The sequence below is a fragment of the Nannospalax galili genome, unplaced genomic scaffold, assembly GCF_000622305.1.
Source record: "Nannospalax galili isolate Female #2095 unplaced genomic scaffold, S.galili_v1.0 scaffold1087, whole genome shotgun sequence".
NCBI lineage: Eukaryota > Metazoa > Chordata > Mammalia > Rodentia > Spalacidae > Nannospalax > Nannospalax galili.
The window spans coordinates 1,379,020-1,394,471 of NW_008356845.1; the positions used below are offsets into that span (position 1 = coordinate 1,379,020).

General features: G+C 37.5%; 1 pseudogene; it reads left to right on the forward strand.

The window, feature by feature from the left end:
- The first annotated feature begins 11,680 nt into the window (after window positions 1-11,680).
- The window catches only part of LOC103751352, a 17,595-nt pseudogene continuing 13,823 nt past the window's right edge, over window positions 11,681-15,452 (forward strand).

The window sequence follows — 15,452 nt, forward strand, 5'->3', positions numbered from 1 at the left end:
TGATATTCTGTTTTCCATTTCATTCATCCTATTGGTGAGGCTTTCTCCTGTCATTTTTAATTTACTTATTAAGTGTTTCACATCCTTCTTTATTTCATCCTGATTATTCAATATTTCTAACTCTTCTGAATTCATTCAGCAGTTTATCCCTATCTCCTTTCAGTTCTTTGATTTATTTGTTTGTGTGTTCTTTAAATTCACTGAATTCTTTTATCATGTTTATGATTGTTCGTTTGAATTCCATGTCCTGTGTTATCTCTAGGGGGTTCTCATTGTGCTCTCCTACAGGACTGTTGGTACTTGGTGGGGATATATTATTTGGGTTTTTCATGTTATTATTTTTTTCACTGTGACTGACATGTGGATTTCTTTTGTAATTTCTGATTCTTGTGTGAGACCCATGTCTTCCTTTTTTGAGTTTGAGTCTGCTTTTTTGGTAAACTTTGTGTGCCTTTGTACTTTACTTGTTGGGAATGAAAAGCTGGTTGGTCTACCCTTTAGGTTCTCTCTTTTGATTTTATACTGGGGCGGGGGGCAAACTGATTTCTTCTTCCTGCTCAGGAGTTCCCACAGAGGCCCAAGTTGGATGAGGATCAGATGCTCTCAGCCTTTCTCCTCAGGACTGGATCCCTCCAGGAAAGATGCTGGCCCCACCCGAAGCTGGGAGGCTGGGCTGCCCCAAGATGCAAAGGGAGGTGAGGCCTAGAGGGAGGAATTGGGTTGTTCTGCATGCAAAGGATCAGGAATCATTGGGGAGTCTGGGCCATGAGATCAGTCCAGAGGTCTGGGATACCAAGACAAGAAATTTGCCAGTGTCCCTGCTAGGAGGAGAGATGGAGTTGGGGGAGCTGGGAGAGCAAATAAGGCTGGGGGAGCCAAGGTGCATTGGTAACTGCCAAACTTGCCCAGGAAAGCTGCTGGCCTCCTGTTGTTTATTTTTAAAGCCTATCAAGTCTAATTTGTGTTTCCCAAATGCTCTTGGGTGTGGGTCCATTCACTGGAATTTAATCAAACTATCTGTAATCATACCCTTAAAAAAAAAAAAAAAAAAAAAACTCAGTCTCCCTCTCCCAGCAGCTATCAGCTGCCATCGCTCTTCAGCTGGTGCTGGGGCTTCTTCCCCACCTCCTCCATCCATGCTGTGATCCTGTCTGGCTTGAGGAGGTCTTGTGCATTGTGCCACAAGCGCTGTGGGTTCCACTGTGCAACTGCCCTGTGGTGTCCAGACAACATGGTTTCCGTGCGATTATCCATCACCTTTGCTCTTACAATCCATCCCTTTTCCTCAGTGATTCCTGAGCCTTGGGAAGTAAAGTTCTGATATAAGTCAAGCTTCTCATAAAGGCAAGCTCATTAGATTCTGCCATTTTCAATTATCCTGTCCTGATATATTCCTGATCAATTATTGTTGTTTGTTAGATAATTAACAGTATTTGTTACTATTATAATTTTCTCATATATTTAAGCTTTGTTTTATTTCTATTGTTGTGTGTAAATAAAAATAATTTTTGGGCTGGAGAGATAGCTCAGCGGTTAAGAGCACTGACTGCTCTTGCAGAGGACCCAGGTTTGATTCCCAGCACCCACGTGGTGGCTATAAACCATCCTTAACTCTGGTTCCAGGGTAATCCGACCCCTATTTCTAACCTTCTTGGCATTGCAGGACACAGGTACACTCACACACATGCAGGCAATACACTCATACACATAAAATAAAAATAATAAATAAAATATATTTAAAAAATAATTCATTTTCTTTAAATTTTTATTTTTGGTCTGGCAAACTTTCTACAATACTAAGTTAATTCTAATGATTTAGTAGACTCAAACAGGTTTATACATGAAAATTAACTATTAATACAAACTCATAATGGTTTTATTGTGATGTAATTCACACGTAACAGGATGTGGCCCTTTAGAATATATAACTCAGTGTTTTAAAATATAACCCTACAGTTGTGTGACTATTGCTATTACTTATTTTAGTTTCTTTTCTTCAGCCTTGAAGGAATCTGCATGTATTAGCAGTGACACCAACCCCTGCAAATGCATAGCTACATTGTCTCTACAGAATTTTCTCTTTTGAGTATTTCATTTAATAGTAATTCCCCAATGTGTGTGTTGTGTGTGTGTGTGTGTGTGTGTGTGTGTTGCTTCATTCACTTAGTATAGTGGTTTCAAATAATATATTTTGAAGCATATATCAAAGGTTCATTCCTTTTTGGTGTCAAATGATATACCATTTTATACACACACATTTGTTTATTCATTCATCATTTCATGAATATTTGGATTTGTTTTCCTTTCCTTTCGTATGAACAATGCTTCTCTGAACATTCACGTACAAATTTGAACATACATTATATCATTTCTCAAGAGCAGAATTTTAGGGTTAAGTAGTATTTAGTAGTTTGAAAAAACTCCTGGTCTGTTTAAAAGTGGCTGTGTCATTCATTGTGGGCGTTATCTATGGTCAATTTTAACTTGAAACATGTCTCCCACTCCATTCTCTCTTTCCTCTCCTGGAATTCGGTTGCTTGGACATCATCATGTCTTTTGGAACTATATAATAGTTGTTTGCAATTCTGTTCTGTGTGTTTCATTCTCTTTTCTCTCCACACCTCAGTATGGAAAGTATCCACTGACAAATATTCAGGCTCATGGATTCTTCCTTCATCTATGTCTACCGATGACTCCAGTGAGCATATTGTTCATTTATCTAGCACTATTTGGTTTGGATGACTTGTATTTCCTGTTGTTTCTTAGAGTGTTTTTTGCTTCCATTGTTCATTTGGTTTTGCATGATCCCCCTTCATTATAGCCCTTAACATATCAATCATAACTATTAGAATTCTTTCAGATTCTAAAATGCATATAGTACTTGAGTTTGGATTTGGTGCTTGCTTGCTTTCTTCATATATTTTCTTTTCCATAATTTATCTTATAATTTGTGTTAATGGCTAAGCATAATAGGAACTGAAGTGAGTTGAGAATTCATGTAAGAATTCATGTTAACAAAGCAAGAACTTCAAGTAATCTTCCATGCAACTGTGTATAGCTTAGGTTGACATTGCTTTAGTTCCTCTGTTTTAATCTACTTTCTTTCTTTGGGGAGGGGGTAGCTCCTAAACACCTCTTTCGGAATAGTCTGTGTGTTTAGGGCTTTTAAAAATTGTAGCCCACTGACACTATTCTAAAGCATTGTTGAAGTTGGAAGGTATAATTGATCTGCTTCTGAGTCAATTAGTCTATTAACAAACCTTTGTCACTGGCTATGTTTTCTTATCCACAACTGCCCTCTCCAGATAACATCTGTAAATGTCACCTGACAGATGAACAAATAAACAAAATGTGTGTCATACATAAAATGGAGTCTCATTTAAACTTTAAAAGTAAGTGTAATGAATGGTATAAGATGAGGGCAACCTGAAAACACATTAAATGAAAGAATCCAGCAAGAAAAGGACAATTATAAGATTCCATTTATGAGAGAGATACACATTAGGCTCACAGAGACAGAAAGTGGAATGATCTGCTGGTTGCTAAGAAAGAGTGCAAATGGGAACATGCTATTTACTGGGAGTAGAATTTCAGTCTGGAAGGAAGAAAATGTTCTCCAGACTGTTGGTGGTATTATTTGCACAGTCTTATAGATGTGTTTCAAGTCATTGAACTGAAAAATTAAAATCATTTCAATGATAACCCTCATGTTCTATTAGAAGACAAATTTTAAATATTAGCAAGGAAATTTCCTGTAAATATTTTGTACTACTGTGTAATCATTTTAGAATGAGAGACTTCATCAAGAGACTTTTGTCATGACCAACTAACATTCTGAATAGTAGTCATTCTATGAATTATTTGAAAAGATGAGAAATTGAACTAAATACTAAAATGTTATGAATCCAAGAAAGTTTTACTAAAGTAATTATTCTATTTTCTAAAGGAAAATACCTTTAGGATATTCTTTTATCCTTATGATTTTGAAAAAAATAATTACTTATGGTCTAAAAATTTTCTGAATAAGAATCTTCCTTTTTCTAATTTATCCTTTAATAGCCACTGAAGAATCTTTAAAGCATTTATAACCAAGATGATATGAAAAAGATGATCCCAATGGAGGAAAGAAAGAAAAAGATTTTCATTAATATTTTAAAGGAACAAAATCCTTCTCAAGACAGAAGAGTATGGACTCATAAAGTTCACTGCAGCTGTGCTTATCTGTACAAGACCAAAAAAAGATTGAGTCCCTTAAGAGTTCTTCTTGGAAAGGAGAGGGACTTATAAGGCCCTACTCGTCCTGTGGGAGTAGTGACAGTTAATGGTGGCTAGGGGAAGGGCTATCATTTTCATCAGTGGTGTAGCCCCCGGTGAGTCTCCCATGCTCCATTAAGTAACCTCCCACCCTTGCACGTGCTGGCATCCCTAATTACACCCAGTGGATCACATCCATAAACGACAGGCGTGTAGGCAGGGCATTTGTGAAGAAGAAGGGCTTCATTCTGAGATGATGTAGGAGGAGTGAGAGTAAATGCGGGGCGGTGAAAATCACTAAAATTCATTGGGTACAGGCATGAAACTGTCACTAAATAACACTAAAAATCCATGACCACGTGCTGGCATCCCTAATTACACTCAGTGGATCACATCCATAAACGACAGGAGTGTAGGCAGGGCATTTGTGAAGAAGAAGGGCTTCATTCTGAGATGATGTAGGAGGAGTGAGAGTAAATGCGGGGCGGTGAAAATCACTAAAATTCATTGGGTACAGGCATGAAACTGTCACTAAATAACACTAAAAATCCATGACTCTATTATAGTCACATCTTGATTTAATTTGGCATCACAGAAGATTCCTTTACAAATAAAGTCATTTCCAGGGTAGTTACAATAGCAGTTTGAACAACATAAATTTTAATTTATAAAATTGTAGTCCCAAGACTAAAAGTACTTTATTTTTTAAAAAGATGATTATGAAACTGCACAATTAGGTTAGAAGCAATATAAACCAAATCGTGTTTATTCAATTGCCTTGCTAGCTCATAATAATATGGTAAATTGGAGGTTTATTAGATCATTCTGTTGTAGTGCCCAATTCACCCCATCATTTACTAGTTCTGGTTCTGAGGCTCCAGAGTGTTTTCATCTTTTCAGCTTAATGGGTTTAGCTTTAAGGTAAATTGAGCTCTTGATCCAATCTTCTTTTGAAAACGGATTTCTCCCCGACTGTCTGTGCTGTGCTCTCCTCACACTGTTCATGCACTGTTTATAGTGTATATTTGTAGCAGAAATGATGAATCATGTCAGAAATTATATCGAAACATTATTTTCTCCTTTCTATGGATGATTACATATCCAGAAATTATAATTCATACTGTGCCTGTCTAAATAATAATAGCTTACTAGAGAGAAACATAAATCCAAATATGAAGTAACACAATCAATAAACATATATTGATTATATACTGTTTATGATATATTAACTCCAAAATTTCAATGGTGCATCAGAGAAATGCTGTCAGCCTCATAGTTCAATAATGCAACATTTAAAATAGATCAACTTGACTTAAATGTTCCCCCAGAAGAATAGATTGGAAACCAAATTTTAATGAAATATCTCAAAGTAAAAAGGATGTTACCATAGAAAATCAAATCTCTTTTGCAGAGGATGATGAAATATAAAGGGAAAACTTAAATAAAACATACTTCAACCAAAGATGTTTACTGTGCTTAAATGTTTCTGAGTGTTTTGTTTTGTTTTGTCTTCTGGACTTAAAGGTATCAGTAACATATTGGGGGAAAAAGTATGTAAAAATAACTAAAAATTAAGAGCTATCAAGGGAAATACTGCATCAATGTATACAATGTACATTAAATTTTATTATATAATATTCTATCTTTTTTGGTATTCTGAGATAGGGTCTCCACGTAGACCCAACTGGCCTGAAACTCCCTACGTAGATAAGACTGGCCTCAGTCTTACAGAGACTCAACTGCTTCTTTTTCCTAAGTGCTAGGAATAAAGGCATGAGCCACCACATCCAACTTTATTCTATCAATATTAAAATGAAACAATTATCTATGCTTAGAAGAGTATAACTGACATCTAAATAAAGCAGCAAGCCCTGAGACAGAGGAGAAATCATGATCAACTTGCTATATTTTAGTAATTTAGTAAATGATAAATTTCATATATCAAATCATTATGACAAAAGTTACAAAAGAGTTTTAGATTTAGTTACTTATTAATTCTATGTGTATGAGTGTTTTAGCTGCCTGTATGTAAGTATATCATGTGTGTTTAATGCACGCAGAGGTCAGGCAAGGGCATCAGATCTCCTGGAACTGGAGTTACGAACAGCTGTTAGCTGTCATGTTGGTGTTGAGACCTGAACCCGGGTCCTCTGCAAGAGCAGCCAGTGATCTTAACCTGTGAGCCATCTCTACATCCCCCCAAAGTAAAGTTGTACTAGATTTCATTTGGGGGATAATTGGAAAGTTCCTTGAGAAAAGAAAGGAACTGATTTTTCATGCTGTGTTAGTTGGTGTTCTCCATGGAAGAGAGAACACAGAAGAGAGACAACAGAGTCAATGGGATCGATACTAGCAGCAATATGCAATTAGCAGCACCGACTCACAAAAATGTGATGGCTGAGGAGTCCTATGACAGGCTGTGTGAAAACTGGAGACCCTGGAATGCCCGTTCCCAACCATGGAAGCCAATGGAGACCTGGGGATGCCTATTCCCAAACATGGAAGCTAATGGGGACCCTTAAATGCCTGTTCCCAACCATGGAAACCAATGGAGATCCTGAGATTCCTGCCTCCAACCATGGAAGCCAATGGACACTCTGGGACGCCTGTCCCCAACCATAGAAACCAGTGGAGACCCTGGAATGCCTGTCCCCACCCATGGAAACCAGTAGAGACCCTGGAATGCCTGTCCCCACCTATGGAAACCAATGGTATACCCTTAGTTAAAAGTTGAGGGCTTCAGGGTAGGAGGATAGGTGCTAGTGTAAGTCCTGGAGTCCAAAGTCTGATCTTTTTATGTTCAATGAGAGTAAAGGAAAAGTTCATAGATGCACTTTGTTTTTTTTTCACTGTTCATTCTGGGACTACAACCAATTGTGATGTGGTGATACCCTCCCCCCCCCACACACACTGAGGATGCTCTTCCCTACGTGGTCCACCCATGCATGAATCTCCATTGGGAATACTTCCCACATGTACAACCAAATATAGTAGTGCTAGTGCTCTGTGTTCTCAAGCTGACACTTAAAATTAGCCATAACACATGCCATACATAAAAATAAACTCCAAATGGCTTATAGATTTAAGTATAAACATATGAACACAAGTGCTAGAAGGGAAATGTGGGTGGCAGGGTCTATGACTTGGCTACTGGGGAAGATTTTACATAGCTAAAATTTAAATTGAATAATAAATATTGATAAACACCTTCATACTGATGGCAAACTTCACTGAGCCAAAAAATTTCCATAAGAAAATAAAATTCATGTGACAAATTAGAGAAAGAAAACTACATATTCAGAGAAAGGGCTCAGTGCTCAGATATGTTTCTAAAGACTGCATCCTAATAAAAATGATTGGGGATTATTGTAGAAATATCTGATTCCATTACTAGAGTCAGAATAAATGTGCACATTGTGTCAGAAGATAAAAGAAATAATACAGGAACAAGTCCACAATGGCACAGGTTCAGGTTATAGGGCTCCCATCACCATATCTGGGACAATTTTAGCACTAATACCAAGAAAGATTAAGGGCCACTGCTAAAAGAAAAACATTGCTGTGTTTCTTTGTACCAAATATATGCATATATATATGTAAATATATACATAGAAGTACTTATCCATAACACAAGAGAAAGGAAATGTCTCCCTTAAATAAAAGAAAGTGCAGTGTTGGCATTACAGAAAATGATCATTTCAGTATCTTGTTAGGAAAAGTTTTCAGGTAATGCTCACTAGTGATGTTAGAACTGTCAGGTGAAATATTTGATGAGGGCCATATGCCCCTATTCTACTTATGTTGCAACAGATTAAGTATTAATTTCAAAGGGAAAAGTGTCACCTTGACAGTGGAGAGCCAAGCAGAGCTCCTGACATAAGGTTCATAAATATTCCAGAGACTATTATTGAAATAACTGTCTCCTGATAGGATGATAGAGACTAATATTGAAATAACTATCTCCTGATAGGATGCACATTTCAATCTGGCCTCAAAATTAAGGTGTGTTGTATGAAATGCACAAAGATTCAATAAAAATATATATCATCAAAATAAACAGCCAACAGAATATAAGAAAGAACAAATAACAAAAAACAACCAAAGTGGAAGAGTCATAATGTATTTAAATAAAATCAGACCCCAAAACAAACAAACAAAAAAAGGCAACCCAGATAACCCAGATCTAAGTAAGTCTGTATCATCTACCCTCTTCTCCTGGAACATCTTTAGGGATTCATTTCAGAATCAGAGCATGACCTGGGAAGCACCACAGTTGAGTGGGGGATTTACGTAAAGGACCCGAAGTTGCCAGGGCTGCTGAGGGAAGGAATGCTAGGCATAGAACAAGAGAACGTGAGGACATTCTATCACTTCAACTGACCCCAGGACAGGGTGAACCTGCAACAGCGTCTCATAACTTCTGACATCTAAGCTGCAAGGGCTTGAGGACACACCTGGGACCCTTTGCCAAGGAGCGTCAGGATATGAAACGCCTAACGAGCTAACTCCATGGAAGTTGGAGGAGCTGTGCACCTACATGGCCCCACGTAGGGATAATATGCTAGAGCCCCAGCCACACTGACCTCCACAGCGTGAAGCCCCCGCACTTCACCTCTATCTCCCACTCACATCACTAAGTCAGAAAAAACAAAAAGGATAAACCAAAGCAAGGAATTTGAGGGGAAACAGGTTCCGATTAGTAAGTAATATGATGACAGGGTTTTCTTCAGAGAAATAAGTCAGACATGGAAGAGATGGAATGTTTAGATCATTTGACCTCCCCGGCTCCACTTCATTACGTCTAGTGACCAATCAATGAGTGAAATTATACAGTACACAGAAGTCAATCAAGACCATATCCAGTTCAGAGTTCTTTCTTTCTCTGGGACATCTGTTGATTTTTTTGAAGCCCACATAGACAATGTTAGCTTTCCAAAACTATTTTCTTTTGTGCTTGAAAGTAAAAATTCTTTAAAAAATGGAGTAAAACAATACAACAAAGCTAACCACTCAGAAAATGTCTACAATAGCGATTAGAAAACTCCAGAAAAAATACAATAATATATAATAATACAGAAGTCTCTGGAATAGATATATGGCCCAGCTTTCTCTCTGAAAGTGATAAACACATCTCATAGTTGTAAGGATTAAACTCATGTGCATAGGAATAATCATGTAGCTCATGAATATGACGTGTATATAGCACATGTACAGCATATGCTCTATACACAGTAAATGTAAATGAAAAGATGTTCTTTTCCAGTTTCTCTTTTCTATATCAAAAATGAAAAAAATTATTAGCAATATTGTCATGTTTCTTTGTGTTTATGGTCCATGTGAGAGGCTCCAGGGTGATCTATGCTCACTAAATCAGCAGACCTGACCCTTCAGAGACTTTCAAAGCATACAAGGCCTACTTGAAAGTGTCATGGAAACCATGAAATTCATTTCTTGGAACTTGATACATGATTCAAATGTATAATCTCATGTTGGGAAATCGAGTCGCTGATATTTACAATCTACTTTAAAATTTTTCTTCATACTTGAACACTTCTGTTTAATATCAATCGTTTTTAATCTTATATTTATAATATTGTGATATGATAGAAAATACATATGTATCTGCCTCTTGTTCGTGGGAGGAATTCCTAAACCCGGTGTTCTTCCAGGTACAAGGGGAATCTTTTGTTGCAGTATTTGGTCTTTGACCAGATTCTAGGAACACAGTTTCTTTACAATTTGCTGAATGACACAGTGGCTGGCACAGAGCTCCAAACATTTACAAAAAGTCTTAGGTGATAGAAAGGAAAGTCTTTTGTCCTAAAATATAGACTTTTGGTGAATTCCTGTATAACCTCAGGGTGCGAGCTGGTTAACTGGGAAAACAGCCTTGTGTTTAGAGGCTGGAACTGTGCGCCATACCTTTTTACCTGGAGGAAGGGGAGAATGTGTAAGGCTAAGTTGGTCTTTGGTTTTGAATATTATGATCAACAATGTTACAATGGTATCATTGATCGTGAGTATGTAAGGAAGCATCTATTGTAACTCAAATATGGAAAGAGCTTTCAGAAGGAGGAACACATGGAGACTTTAGGACAGTGCCCTAGATGGTGTGGACACTCTGTACCTCTTTGAGGCCACATGTCTAGCCTACTGAATCTTTCCATCTGTTTGTGTATCTGCATTCTTTCTCACATCTTTTACTAAGTGATAAACCAGTAAATGTTTCCCTGAAATCTGAGAGTCATGTGGCCAGTGTGTCAAAGTGACCATCTGCTTGCCTTTGGTATCTGAAGTGGGGTAGCGGCAGTCTTATAGAATGAGGCTTTTAGCTTGTTCATCCTGGCTCTCCCTGGAGGTAGATCGTATCAGAACTGAGTTGAATCATATGATTCCTGGTCTATGTCCAGCAAAGAAGAGCTTGTTGGTAGGGAGAAAGGCATACACATTGTAATGACAGGAACTGAAGTTCTCTGTGCTGAGTGTTGAATTGAGTGTGAAAACAGGAAAAATTTGAGTTTTTCCTGTTTCTTAAAGCACCAAAAATCATAAAAATTTTAGCATTTAATATTATGTTTCTGATACTAAATTATTTGACAAAATTTTAAAATAATCTTTTTAAATATCAAGTGTATGTAAATGTTAGTTTTCTTGCTTATTCATAATTTTTCCTGCTAACTCAGTCTACTGTATTAAGCTAAAATTTTATTCCTATCAATATGTCATATATGTTTGAGACTTGTTTTGTCTCTTTATGCCAAGAATATTTCAACAAGGTTAATAATTAAAGTAGGAAGCATTTTTGGCTAATAATTGGATGATAAAATAATGATACCTTTAGCTAGCTTTTTGAAAAGAAACTAATCTTTTCCTTTTCAAATAATGACCAATGTTAGGACAGTACAAACTAAAAATGATATCTAAGAGATATCACTTTAAGAATCAGAAAGTGAGATATGTAATTATAGCAAGACTTCACATTTTACAAAAACTATTTTTATGGTTTGTATCTGTATGGTATTTAAATATCTAATTACAATTAATTATAAAATAAAAATTTGTAAACTGGTGTTTCAATTCAGTGATAGAGCACATAATTATTATATATTAGGCCTGGGTTCAACTCCCAGCATGCCTCAGAAAGATCAAAATGTGAGGCTGGGAAGCACACAGATATGTAAAAAAGCAAAACTTTTCAGTGTAGTACTTTTAACAGTAGCAAGTATTTTGACATTGAATTTCTTTTGTTTTCACAACTTGATTTCCTCACTTTGACAGTAGTTTCCATCGAAACGTTTCTAGATTTTTTTTTCAGAATCAAATCATTGACTTTTAGTATTCACATACTTCATAGAAAAGGGAATGTTAGTGGGTTAGAGCTGTGTGGAGAACAAATTGGGGCTGGCACACGCCACTCTGTTTACACATGCAAGCAGCACTGTGCCCACATCGGGGACAGCAGGGAGGCTTGTCAGGTGTCCCTTTGCAGACACAGCCCTGGGCACACTTGGAGCAGCCAACAGGGAAGCAGGAACAGCAGCTCTTCTTGCGGGAGGTGCACTTGCAGTCTTTGCCGCTGCAGGAGCTGCTGCAGGTGCAGAAACTGCCAGTGGAGCAGGAGCAGGTGGGGTCCATGGCGATGTCTGGTGAGACTGGAGCTGCAGAGCAAGTAGAGAAGCGGCAGTCAGGCTGCTGGAAGCCGTCGTCTTTTTTTATTTTTATTTTTAAATAACCTTATGATTAGAAGAAGCATTTCATTACAGCTTTAACATATTCAGTAACAATTTCCAGAGCAAGGATACATCTCTTTCAAAAGTGGCTGTAAATTTTTAGGTTCACAGTTAAATTAATACAGTTAATAAATATTGAACACAGCATAAACCCTGTAAGACATAAAATTGAATGCGTTTTTACCCTTTAAAGAAGATCTCCATTTCATTTTAAAATATGCTGTTTCCGACATTTTTAAAAATTCTAATGATGTTTAGCTGTTTGCACATGTGTCTTTAATCTCTATGTCTCTGATTATTACTAGTCACAGTCAGTTACACTCAGATCTCCTTGGTACCTGAGCATGGATATAAAATCATCAGGTAGATTTCAGTGGTGATGTTTTTCACATCTACTAATTAACGTGAAGCAAATTTTTATGCTTCTTCCTCAAATACAATTCATTTTTTAAAAAATTTGTTCATTTTTTTTTGTGTGTATATCACTTAGAACATCCCAAACCATCACGGTGTTGTTGGTACACCCAGCCATTCCCCAGTGCTTGTCCATCTGCTAAATCTACTCAGCCTATCTGTACAGCCTTGTTTTAGGAAGATCAGCTGTTCCTCATCTAGCAGCAATCAGTTGTCAATATTCCTTTAGATAAGATTGGGGTCTGATGTTCATTTTCCCAATTCCATGCTGGGTTACTATCTGGGAGTCCCTTTGGCCACCCTGGCCAACAACTCAAAAGAAGGTATTTGTTTCTTGTTATGTAACCTTTAGCTATACACATGGACTTTTAAAAAATTATATTGACCCCATTAACCTTTGGTTATACTTTCCATTTGGGTGTTTAACACCCTAAAATTGGCCCATATAAACCAATTTATTTTTATTCTTAAGGTCGTTTGAGGATCTGTTCCTCAGGGGTAACATGGTCATGGGAGGAGCCCCTAGCTCCTTTCTTTTACCAGTTCTGTCTATGTGAAGATAAATCAAAGGTCCTGCTTGACCATGCCTGGCTTCACTTGGAAGCATAGAGGAAATGTTTCCTCTATGTTGACCCTCCTCTTTGTAGACTACACACTGGTTCAGGTCCATCTGGTAGGGTCTCCACAGCCTCCTTGATCAAGGGGACAGGTGACTCACCACAGTTACAGTACATTTTGAGAGATGCTCATAGTCCCCTGGAACTAGTTGACCTAGGAGGGCAAGGAGCAAAAACTGTCTGTTATGTCCCTCTAACAAAATTAGTATAGGCCTCAAAGTACAGCTGTTAAACATCCAAGAAGGTTAATTCAACCAGTCTGGTACCATGTGTCATGTAGATAAATCTGGGACAAAGACCAAATGCTCTCAGATAAACCTTGCCTAGACATATATTACATTCTTTGGTCTGGTTGTATGTATAATTTGTCAAGGTTGTTGGCCTAATATGCTTCCCTCTGGTTTTCTACAACTAGCTAGGCATTATTTATCTCTCACATTGTCTAACCTTTCCACCATGGCTTCCCCATCTAAGGTGCCCCCATTTTCCCCATTTCTCCCTTAACAATACCCTTCTCTATGGTCCCACCTCTCTTGAGCTCCTTCTTTCCTTTCATCCTGAAGGTTCCTTGTATAACCTTCACCCACCCCCCCTTAAAATAACCAAAATTTTATCTATATCTCCCTTATTAACACCTGTTTCCTACTATTCTTCTCTTTCCAACTCTTTCTTTTCCTTTACCTCCTGTTTCCTTTTCATTATCCTGGTTCCTGTAGTTATGCCTGGATACATACTCACTTATAAGGATTTGGTGCTAGGATCCACATAGGAGGGAGAACATAATTTTTTTTTCTGAGTCTGTATTACTTCACTTAGTATAACAGTTTATAGTTCCATCCATTTACCTGCAAATTTCACAATTTCATCATTCTTTACTGTTGAGTAAAACTCCATCGTATAAATGAACCACATTTTGATTATCCACTCGTCAGTTGAGGGACACTTAGGTTGCTTCCATCTCTTAGCGATTGTGAATAGAGCAGCAACAAACATGGATGTACAAGTGCTCCTGCAATAGGATGAGTTCTTTGGGCATATGCCAAGGAGTGCTATAGCTGGGTCAAATGGTAGGTTCATTTGTAAGTTTTTTTTTAAGAGTTCTCCACACTGCTTTCCATAGGGGTTGAACAAGTTTGCAGCCCCACCAGCAGTAGATGAGTGTTCCCCTTTCCCCACATCCTCTACAACATTTGATATCATTTATTCTCTTGATCTTAGCCAGTCTGACTGGGGTAAGATGAAATCTTAAAGTGGTTTTAATTTGCATTTCCCTGATTATTAGTGATGTTGAACATCTTTTAAGATGTTTCATAGCCATCTTTACTTCTTCTTTTGAGAACTCTCTGTTCAGCTCCTTAGCCCATCTTTTAATTGGGTTACTTCCTTTCTTGATTCTTTTTTTTTTTTTTTTTAAGTTCGTTATATTCTGAATGTTAAACCTCTGTCAGATGTGTTGCTGGTGAAGATTTTCTCCCATTCTGTGGGTTTTCTCTTCACTTCCTTCGTTGCTTCTTTTGGTGTTCAGAAGCTTTTTAGTTTAATGAGGTCCCATTTGTTGATTCTTGACCTTGTTTCCTGGGCAGTCGATTTCTGGTTTAGAAACTCATTCCGACACCTGTATCTTGTGGGTTATTGCCAATGTTCTCTTCTAACAGCCTCAGAGTTTCAGGCTTCAAATTGAGTCTTTAATCTATTTGGATTTGACTTTTGTGTGAGGTGAAAGACAGGGTTTTAGTTTCATTCTTCTACAAGTGGAGATCCAGTTTTGCCAGCACCATTTACTGAACATGCTGTCTCTCCTCCAGTGAATGTTCATGGCCCCTTTGTCAAATATCAGGTGGCTGAAATTGCTTGTACTCGTATTTGGGTCTTCAATTTTTGTTCCCTTGATCTATGGGTCTATTTTTGTGCCAGTACCATGTTGTTTTTATGACTATAGCTTTGTAATATTGTTTAATATCTGGTATAGTAATCCCCCCAGTATTGCTCTTAGTGCTCAGATTTGCTTTGGCTATCTGAGGTCTTTTGTGCTTCCTTATGAATCTTAGTGTGTTTTTCTTCCAATTCTGTGAAAAATGTCATGGAGATTTTGATTGGCATTGTGTTGAATCTATCAATTGCTTTTGGTAGGATGGTCGTTTTCACAATATTAATTCTACAAATCCATGAGACTGGGAGGTTGTTCCACCTTCTTGTGTTTTCCTACATATCTTTCTTCGGAGAGTTAAAGTTTCCATTGTAGAGGTCTTTAATGGCTTTGGTTAGATTTATTTCTAGGTATTTAATTTTTTAAGGCTATTGAGATGGAAGGCTCCCCCTGGTCTCTTTGTCTGATGTATTGTTATTGGCGTATAGAAAACCTAGTGACTTTTGTTAATTGATTTTGTATCCTGCAACTATGCTGACAGTGTTTATCATTTCTTGAAGTTTTGTGGTG